Genomic DNA, 10,372 nt, shown 5'->3' with positions numbered 1-10,372 from the left:
CAGCTCCAGGCAGTGCTGACAAACTGACATGGGCAAACACCTTTAATCCAAATTGGCAGTTTGCCAATATTCAACATTCCTGGAAAAAGAAAATCAAATTTGTGACAAACAACGAGAGCTATGAAGGAAGCCAGAAGTCACAGAGTTCTGCTCAAGCGGAGCTGAGGGGAATCATCGATGCCAACAACACGCTCATTTTATGGCATCCCAGTGAGCTGCTGAGATACCGGAAAAACAATCAGGGGCACAGCACAAGGAACGAGTTCAGCAGCAGGCCAGCTAGACAGCTGTCGAAACGCCAGAGCAGGTGGATCATCAACACCAACAACACGCTCATTATATTGCATCCCAGCGAGCTACTGAGATGCTGGAACAATCACAGGCACAGTGTGAGTAACAAGCTCAGCAGCAGGACAGCTTGAGAGCTGTTGAAATGCCAGAGCAAGCGAACCATAGACGGAAGCAATTTGCTGAATATAGGCGGATCATCGATGCCAACAACACGCAGATGAAGTCACGCACAGAGGCTAGTTATTTTATTTTTAAAAAAATTTAGAGGTAAAATGCTGAAATGGTGAAAAAATGTCAGTCTGGACATTCTGATATTTTTCTTTCTATAGCATTCACCATCTGGGAAAAATATCTTTAAATGTTTGTAGCATGTTTTCAGACATGGGACTGCATGATTTGTGATCTAGGAAAAGAGGTGTTTGTTGAATTTTTAGATTTTTCTTCAATATTTTTACAAACATTTTTTTTGCCCCACATCTACCCCTTGCAGGGTTTAAACCTGAATAGATTGGTGGGCCCACAGAGCCTACAAGAGGTAACATCCACTATACTATTATTGTGGTGGATGTCAAGAAGGCAGATGCCAGGTCTTTAAAGAGTTTTACTGCAGCCTATGGAAGTTGCAATCAAAAGATTACAGGTTCAAGCCCCTTATGGGGTCAAATAAAATAGTATAAGAAAAAATTAAATATAAAAAAAAAATCAATAAAAAAATTAAATCATCCCACCTTTCTCTAGATTTGAAATAAAAATAAATAACCAAAAACAAACTTGGTGACTTGTCATTTTGGCTTGACAGAGAAAGCTGTAAAAACAAAGCAAGAAAAGTCGTACAAATGCAGTTTTTCTCCAGTTCCACCCCACTCTCAATTTTTCTCCAACTTCCCAGTACATCATACAGAATATTATATGGTACCACTACAAACACAATTTGTCCTGCAAACATTAAACCCTCATATGGCTCTGTGAACTGAAAAATAACAAATTTATGGGGTTTGGAAGTGGGGGAGTCAAAAATGAACATCGAAAAATGCCTATGGCAGGAAGGGGTTATATCTGTTCACCCATTCAAAAGGTCCGTAAAAGGTTAACTGTAAATGAACTCATATTCTCCAAGTAGGTGGTAACCTTTTATTTTCTCAGAGAAATTAGAAACTTAATAGCCACTTGATGAATAATAGTTACCTTACATATAACTTTCCAGTGACCAGATGTATTGAATGGCTAGAAGGATTTTTTTTTTTTTAAAAAGTAATGTAGTAGACTCCATATTGAAATCGGTGTATGGGGCCAATATATATATATATATATATATATATATATATATATATATATATATATATATATATGTAAATATGTAAATATATATACCGTATATACTCGAGTATAAGCCGACCCGAATATGAGCCGAGGCCCCTAATTTCACCACAAGAAACTGGGAAAACTTATTGACTCGAGTATAAGCCGAGGGGGGAAATGCAGCAGCTACTGGTAAATTTTAAAAATTAAAATGGTTGGAGTTTTTGGGTGGAGTAATAGCTGGGTGCTGGGCAAGGGGAAGGGGTGTTTTGGTTGTCTGTCTGCCCCTTCCCTGAGCTTGAGGACTGTTTTTCATTCCCCCCACTTGGAATTCAGCCTGGCTAAATATAGGGTATCTGCAGTGCTCCTATTAACCCCTTCCTGACGGAACAGGAGCACTGCAGATACCCTATATTCAGTAGACCGGGCACTTTCAGACACAGGGATACCTAATGTGTTTGTGTTTCACAGTAGTTTTCTACTTTTATAAGGGGGGCTTTTTCAGTAAAAAAAAAACAACTGTGTTTAAAAACTCGGCTTATACTCGAGTATATACAGTAAATTTTATTTTTATTTTATTTCTTTTCTTGTGTACATCCAGAATGTAAGGATACACTCAGTACATGTCCTTTTGCGATCTACAAATATATATTTTGCTTTTCTGGACTTTCCCCTTAAAGCACATAGGCATCTGTTTACATTCAAAGTTTAATATTTTATCTCAAACAATATTGATTTAGCGGTCAAAAGCTGTAACATTCACAAATAAAAAAGGGTACAGCCTGTACAATGAATCACCAACAAGTGCCAGTGGCCCAATTCAAGGTTTTAGAAGAACAGGAAACAGCTGGCAACAATATTAAAAATGGACTAAACTAAATTCACTAAAAGACCAAATCATTGTCACATCAATCCTTTTAAACCCAGGTGTGCCAAAATTGTGCCAAATTTTGTCAAAAACTAAGCCACATAGTAGACTAGGCAGTTGAAAGACATGCAAGACTTACTAATTTACTTCTACACTAGGTTCACACCTGCGTTTGGGTTTCCGCTTGGGGGGTCTGCTTGGGGACCCCAAAAAAAGTGGTTAACCAGGGAAAGCTGCAGACCCCATTGACTACAAGGAGGTCTGCTGGGTTTCTGCCTGTAAAAGGTAGAAAAATGCTTGCAGGATTTTTCTCGCTGTGTTTTTTTTAAGCGGATTTGGGAATGGAAACCCCAACGTAACTCAGGCACAGGTGTGACCTAGCCTTAGACAGTAATAGTAAACCTACCCTACAGCAGTGAGTTATCTTCCAGCACTAGACTGTCCCATTCTAGTCAACAGACTACATCAGTCTTCTGGATGCAGGTCTTGGCTTTATGCAGGCCATGGACATTGGCTGTTGCTCAAAATATCCATAAGCTATTACAAAGTTGCTCAAGTAAACACGGATGTTTGACTTGGCTGAATAAGTTTATTAGTTTAATGAGCAAAATACGAGACTGTCAGGCACCCATGCTGACTTTTCTCCACAAAAGGACAGGTAAAAGTCCAATACACCTCTGCTATACTGTCTTGCATAACCCAAAAACAGTAGATTCTTGAGGGAACACCTTGAAAATGACCACTCTTGCATCCAGTAAACATCAAATACTCTTCACTTCACTGTATATCTTCTATTACTTTATGTAATTATTCTATTACAGGCTACAATAGGGAGCTGCGCCCTATCCATATATTTTTGCAGCATTTATATATCCTTTTCCTTCACAATCTGGGCCTAGACCACTCTAAAGAATTGTTCACAGCATGGCTGCTCACATAAGCTTTCTATAATTCTCATCCTTTGTCTCTACATAGTAAACATGCCCCCTTTTGTGCCATAGTCTCCCCTACAGAATCCCTCCTTAACTATGTCCTGCTGTCCAACTGCAATTTTTTTCTTTTTTGCCGATACAGGGTTAATTTTCTCCTTTCTTTTTTTTTTTTTAAATGTAGATTGTGAGCCCCTTATAGGGATTCACAATGTACATTTTCTTTTCTGTTCTATCAGTATGTCTTTGTAGAATGGGAGGAAATCCACACAAACACGGGGAAAACATACAAACTCCTTGCAGATATTGTTCCTGGCAGGATTCAAATCCAGGACTCCACCATTGTAAGGCTGCAGTGCTAACCACTGAGCCACCATGTTGCCCTGATTTTTGGCCTTTCTGACAGTGGAAGGCTGTATATCAGAAAATCTTCTCTCTACAGGACAGCAGAGGGTAGGGGTCATAGTCTTAAGTGCACAAACTCTCAGTCATCATAGGTAATCAGAAAGGAGATCAAAGAAGTTTATCCAGCCCTTGTGTGGTGAGGATGATCTATGGTTCCCCTGGCTTCTAGGTGGTCGGAATGACCACTGTAACCTCTATAGTTATGCCAGTGATTGTGATATGCATATATCTCTCTTTGCATGCGCTGTACAGTAGATGCAGAGGGTAGAGGAGCCTGGTTTAATAAAAAAAAAAAAAAAAAAATTAGGGGAAATTTACCATGATGGACTTTTGGAATACTAAACCGCTCAAAGGTCATTATAGGCCAGTCTTTAGTGTCCCAAATAGCCTTATCCTAATGTTGTCTATGGTCAGAACTAAAAATGAAAACCTTTGTGCTTACCTAAAGATGAGTCAGAAGTAAACCTAAGCTTCACTGCCCACATGCCCGAGGTCTGTTAGGATACAGCTAATTGGGTGAAAAAGCCCAAGAACTTGAAGGTGGTCTAGTGTCCGAAAAGTCTGCTCCAGGTTCCTATCACAACCAGTTTTGTTGGTGTCTGCATTGATGTAATTTGTGCCAAATTTAGTTAGAAAGTAAACTCAAAGTCACAAAACTTTACTTTGTAACCTTTTTTTTTTATGGCAAAAAGAATACAGGACCCTATAATTTCTCCTTTTTGTTTCAGCTTCACAAAAAGGCAATGATAGTAAATACATATTCATCAGACATGATGAATATCATATACAGTATATACGTACAGTATACATACAGTATCTTTATAGAGAGAAGCTGGCAATGGTTAAGCTATCACTTGCTTTTGTTTCTCTTTATTCCGGAAATCAACGTTCACTTCCTCTTTTAGACTCTTCAAGTCAGCAGTCTCATCATGAGTTTTCTGACATTTAGCAGAACATAGTGTTTTGACTTGCTACTAATATTGCTGATAAGTCAAGTATATAACAGGAAGCATGTACACGATGGGAGGTGAGAAGTAGTATATGTTACCACATTGGTAGACTGCTTTTTGAAATACTTTTGGTCGCCAAGTCGAGGCAAATCAATACCTTATTTTCAGCATTGCTATAAAAACGCTCCATAATTATTATGGGGTTGTATTAACTTCCAAGGGATGTTCTCTGTCCCATTTAGTTTGTTAAAGAGCCACTTTATACACTGCCTGGCCAAAAAAAAAGTCGCCTTGTGCAACAATGTACCGTTCCACCCCTGATGTAATTATGAACTGTTCATGACAGGAATTTGCATATATTCTTGAATATATATAATTGAGCCTGTCAAGTGCAGATGATAATTAAAGGTGTGAAGCGATATCTACCAACGGAAGAGCTACCAGAGGAAGAGATGTTAGTGCCTTCAAGAAGGGGCAAGTCATTGGATTGCATGAGGCCAACAAATCGACCAAGGAGATAGCCGAAGTAACTGGTATCGGACAGAGAACTGTTCAGCGTATCATACGAGCATGGCGAGATGGTGGAGAACCCCCCTGCAACCGTGGAAAGTGTTTGAGCTCACACAGATGTTCAACTCGATGGAGCAACACATTTCAGAGCGAACAATGCGACGAGAAATCAAAGGAATGGGTCTCAACAGTTGTATTGCCACACAAAAACCATTGATGACAGAGACCAACAGACGTTGGCGCCTGTCATTTGCAAGAGCAAAAAAGTCAATGGTACCGCACACTCTAAAATTATATGTGGTGCTAGCGAAAAAAGGTCCTTCGACCCAAATATACTAGTGAAAATAGATTTTGCTGCACACACTGTTTTGTGATCAAAGGAATATAGAGATTTATTTTACAATATAGTTAACGCCTTTTGACACAATGCAAAATATTGGCATAGAAAGACAGGCTAGATCAATTGGATATGACGTTTCGGTCCTTAGACCTTCATCAGACGCGATCTAGTGTGGTAGCAGGATCAGTATAAGTGTCAAGGCACTCTAGCCTGTCTTTCTATGCCAATATTTTGCATTGTGTCAAAAGGCGTTAACTATATTGTAAAATAAATCTCTATATTCCTTTGATCACAAAACAGTGTGTGCAGCAAAATCTATTTTCACTGTCATTTGCAAGAGATCACAAGGATTGGACCCTAGAGCAGTGGAGAAAGGTCATGTGGTCAGATGAATCACGTTTCACATTGTTCCAGAGTGATGGTCATGTCCGGGTGCGACGAGAAGCACACGAAACACTGGAATGTACTGGAAAGGAACCTGCGCTGTCACTCACCACCCCCAACGAATCTGCGTAACCTGGGCTCCCTGATACTCGAGAATTGGATCAAAATCCCTGAGTCGACACTACAGAACATTATAGACTCCATGCCGAGACGGATGCGTGCTGTTATTCGTGCTCATGGGGGCCCAACTAAATATTAACACTCGTGACTTTATTTTTGGCCAGGCAGTGTATATTTCAAGGGGTTTAAATAGGCATTGCTTTTTAATAAACCTTCCACCCCCACTACTTCATAAAACTGCCCTAAATCAAAGTTGACACCAAACCAAAATGAAACAGCTGTACTCATTGTTCTCTCTTTTAGGCCTTTTCTCTGCCTTTGACATAGTCATCCACTAACTCAATACAAATTGTTTCCTCCCTTGGCCCTCTAAAGGATTTCCTCATACCTTACCAACCATGCATTTAATTTTTCCCACTCACAAACCACCTCATCTCATCCTCTCTTTTTATAGGTGTCCTGGGACCCATACTTTTTTTCCATCTGTAAAACTGTGGATTTCTATTTTTATTGCCAAATATGCCATATTGTTAATATCTGTGGTTGAAAAATCCCCTTAGACATTCATCTGCAGAATTAATGTCGCCTTATAAGGATCTTGTTAATTTCTTTTCAGAAACTACACCCTGTAAAGATGAGGTATTGATACTACAACTGTAGCAGCAGCTATAAAGACTTCATTAAATCATCTCATGGATACTTTAGTGATTTGTGATTATTTTTTTTAACCCATTTGCTATATTCCAATAAGCATGTACACTTGTTGTAATGGACAGTGCGTTGTGGACCCATTGTGTCACCAGTTTTGCTTTAGGGCAGCTCTTAAGGGTGTTGTCTTAGTGGTCCCCTGGTCTACACCCTTTTAACCCCTGTATAGGGATTTTGGGCTTTACTGCAGAGAGACTACCAGGTCACTCTCTCTTCATGTGGTCCTGATGTTGGTTACAGCTGACCAGGCAGAATCAGGAAGAAGCAGAGTATAAATATAGTTGATGGTCAAGACTGGCAGTCTGATGGGTTGTTGTCAAAAACAGGTCAGATTAGCAACAGTAACATCAGATTGATCTTCTAGCACAGCAGACAAAGGGTCAGCAACAGGAGCTGGAGTCATACACAGTAAATTAAGTGGTAACGTACAGGTACACTTCTGCAGGATGCTAGAGAGGTAGGAAACTTTGCTCAGGCAGGGTATGGCAGATTTCTATACAGTATCTGCAGACTGACAGAAATAGGCAGAGATTTACAGGCATGTGGCGTAGGGCCATTTTAACACTTTGGTGGGGCCAGTGCAAAGGTTTCATAAGTGGGCCCCTATCACCACTTCCACTATCACCCATCTGAAAGCTTATATATGGGGACATTCAATAGGTGAAAATGTGTTATCTGACTGATGGAACTTTTCTGCCTATCAGAAGTGTTTTATACGTTCATCTCTAGTAATAATCGTTATTGCTATTATTTTAGCATATAATGGATATCGCTAGAGAGGTAGTCGGTGGAGTTCACGCTATAAAGTTCAGGTATGGACAGGACAGGAAATGTGAAAAATGTAGACTTTATTGATGACTTTGTATATGTGTTGTGTAAGTGTTTGTTGCAATTATTTGGCGCTGTGATCAGGACAATAGTAAACATCTGGGTCACAGCGCCAATAACTTCCTGGTTATGGTCAGAAGTTTATTACCGAAGAATACCCATGTCATTAGGCTCAGAGGGGTATTACATTATCCTTCTATGTACAGTATACTCTCCGATTGATAGGAGAGGGGATAACATGAACAGATGAGCATGCTACCCCTCCCCCTGGAGTCACATACGTGTCTCTGCAGGCTGCAGCTTTGCTACTTCCTCCTCCTTTTAACACGCAGATCTAAGATGCTGCCCAAAGCTGAAGGGGGGTGGACAATTTAGAACTCCATATCTCAGGATCTCGTAGGGCTATGAAGATGACCTTGGATTCATTTTAAAGATGAGTATCTCATCGTTAAAATGCTAATGAGGTCATCATGATAGCTCTTAAAGATTCAGGGCAATTTGTATTGGAATCTCAATGCTGAACATCGTTTTCACCAACGAAGGTTGTACCCACAGTTTAATGCCCCTCTCCTACCACAAAAACAAAAAAAAAAACACTAATACTCACCTCTCCTCGCTATCCTGCTGTCTTGGTCCAGAGTCTTCAGGGAGCTGCAGGCACAAAGTAAGTGATGTGTCTGCAGTTCCTGGGTAAGAGAGGGGAAGAATGATGAAGCAGAGAGCGGACGGCTCCCTACTTCTTTATTGAATGCAACTGGGGCTACCCGGAAAGGCACTGTCCCACTATCCCAATTGCCACTGCCCGATGCAAGTGCACCATTGGCCCTATGGTTAAAGCAACCCTGATATGGTAGGAAGTGCACATACAGGGTGCTGTGAAGGAGCAGGGAATGGAGACCATGTAAAACAGGTAACTTTGCGGCAATGTCTGCTAGGAGATGTAGTACATCAGGGAGACAAAGACTTCTGGCGTAACACTTGGATAAGTTAGAAAATGGTTCCTTAGCAAAACTAATGGTTCCTTAACTGTGAACTGACTGAATAAAAAGAATTCCTTGGATTTCCTTTATGTTGAAGTGCTGCTTCCTCCATTGTGTACCTGGCACTGTAGAAGACTGGTCTGATCCCAAAAGCTTTCGCCCATTTGTATGTGATGCTTCAGTGTCTTAACATTCCTTTGTTTGAACACTTGGACTCGAAAGGTTTTCACTTTATTTTTCTTCTGTCTAAGGGCATTTTTTTTAGATCACTGGCTAATCCAGCAAACATGTATATGGGCGGCTTTAGTCCTCTGTCAGGCCTGGGAAAGTCACAGATGCAGGTGCTATCGGAATAGGCACATCTTATGTTTATTCTGCACTAAAAGTGTCTTCACCATTACTGAAGCTCCAGTAGAGGGTGTTGTTATGTCAATATCAATAAAATGTTTCTGTGTGTATAATATATATATATATATATATATATATATATATATATATATATATAGTAAGAAAGTAACAGGAAAATTCCTGGAAGGACGCTATATCTCCCCCAGAGTCCTCTCATATGTGTGGTGAGTGAGGGCTTCATATAGCTGTACTAAGGCATCTGTCAGTTTAACCTCTTCTCATCCTACTGTAGGAAGGAGCCTTCATGTACAGGTGAGAACAGTTAGGCCTAATCACAGGCCTATAAAGCCTCTCAAGACTTCTGTCCTGGGCAGTTCCTGGGGGAGAGTGGTGGAGCCAGGTCCTGTCCATCCTAATTGAGAACTGGTGAGACCAGTGGGTGCTCCACAGCTTCTATTTTGTTGAGTTTTTTTGTCCGTGTGGGTGAAGCAAGCCACACGTATAGACAGAGTGCATTTGTGTAGTTAGTCGCCTAGCCGGGCAGGTATTTGTGTTTCTGTTTTTGCCTGAAGTAAAGGCCTGTTTATTTTGTTTGCCAACACCTTTAAACTTTTTGTTGCACAATAAACGTAAACCTTGTTGAACCTGATTTTGGTGTCTGTCTCTGACTGTCTGGGTCCGCTGCTGCTACCGCTGAGCCTACCTCCCCCACAATATATATATATATATATATATATATATATATATATATATATATATATATATATATAAAACATTCACATCAGGCACAAAATAAGCAAAATAAAATACAGCCTTCAACTTCAAGCTAAAAGTCAAACAAAACTCTGTTCCTCCAAGCGCTAACTAAACTGTGAAAACTAACTATACATGTGTCTTACTACCAACCACACGAACAAAAGGCCAAACCCTGGCACTTCTGCTCACTTCCAGAATCTGCCCTGAAGTGTAGGCTTTGCAGCCTTTTATGGGCCAGTAATGAGCCTTGGGCCTACACTTGGGGCTGAAGCCTATTCAAGACCTGCACTGGACCATACATAGGTCAGAAACCTGGGGATGATATACCGGGACTGCAGCACTCTGCCTGTCACCTTCTCACAATATATGTATAAATAAAGTCCAAATAGAGCCGACACTAGTAACAGCGGGCGAACGCCCAGTGTATAGGCCCAGTAATATCCACGAAAAAACAGGCAGCACACTTGTAGGTAGTTTATTGTCTCATACTCATGCAAACTCAGCCTTTTTCAAGCCATGAATAGTGTTACTTCACAACATTTTATAGTGAATCACATCAATTAAGAATATAGAGTATATAAAATTACAATATATGTGCAGAATTCATGTTCCAAATCATAGTGCAATACCATGTCCAATACAGAGTATACCTGTTA

This window comes from Leptodactylus fuscus, chromosome 7 (genome assembly GCF_031893055.1).
Source record: "Leptodactylus fuscus isolate aLepFus1 chromosome 7, aLepFus1.hap2, whole genome shotgun sequence".
NCBI classification, from domain to species: domain Eukaryota; kingdom Metazoa; phylum Chordata; class Amphibia; order Anura; family Leptodactylidae; genus Leptodactylus; species Leptodactylus fuscus.
Note: the sequence above shows the minus strand (reverse complement) of the source record.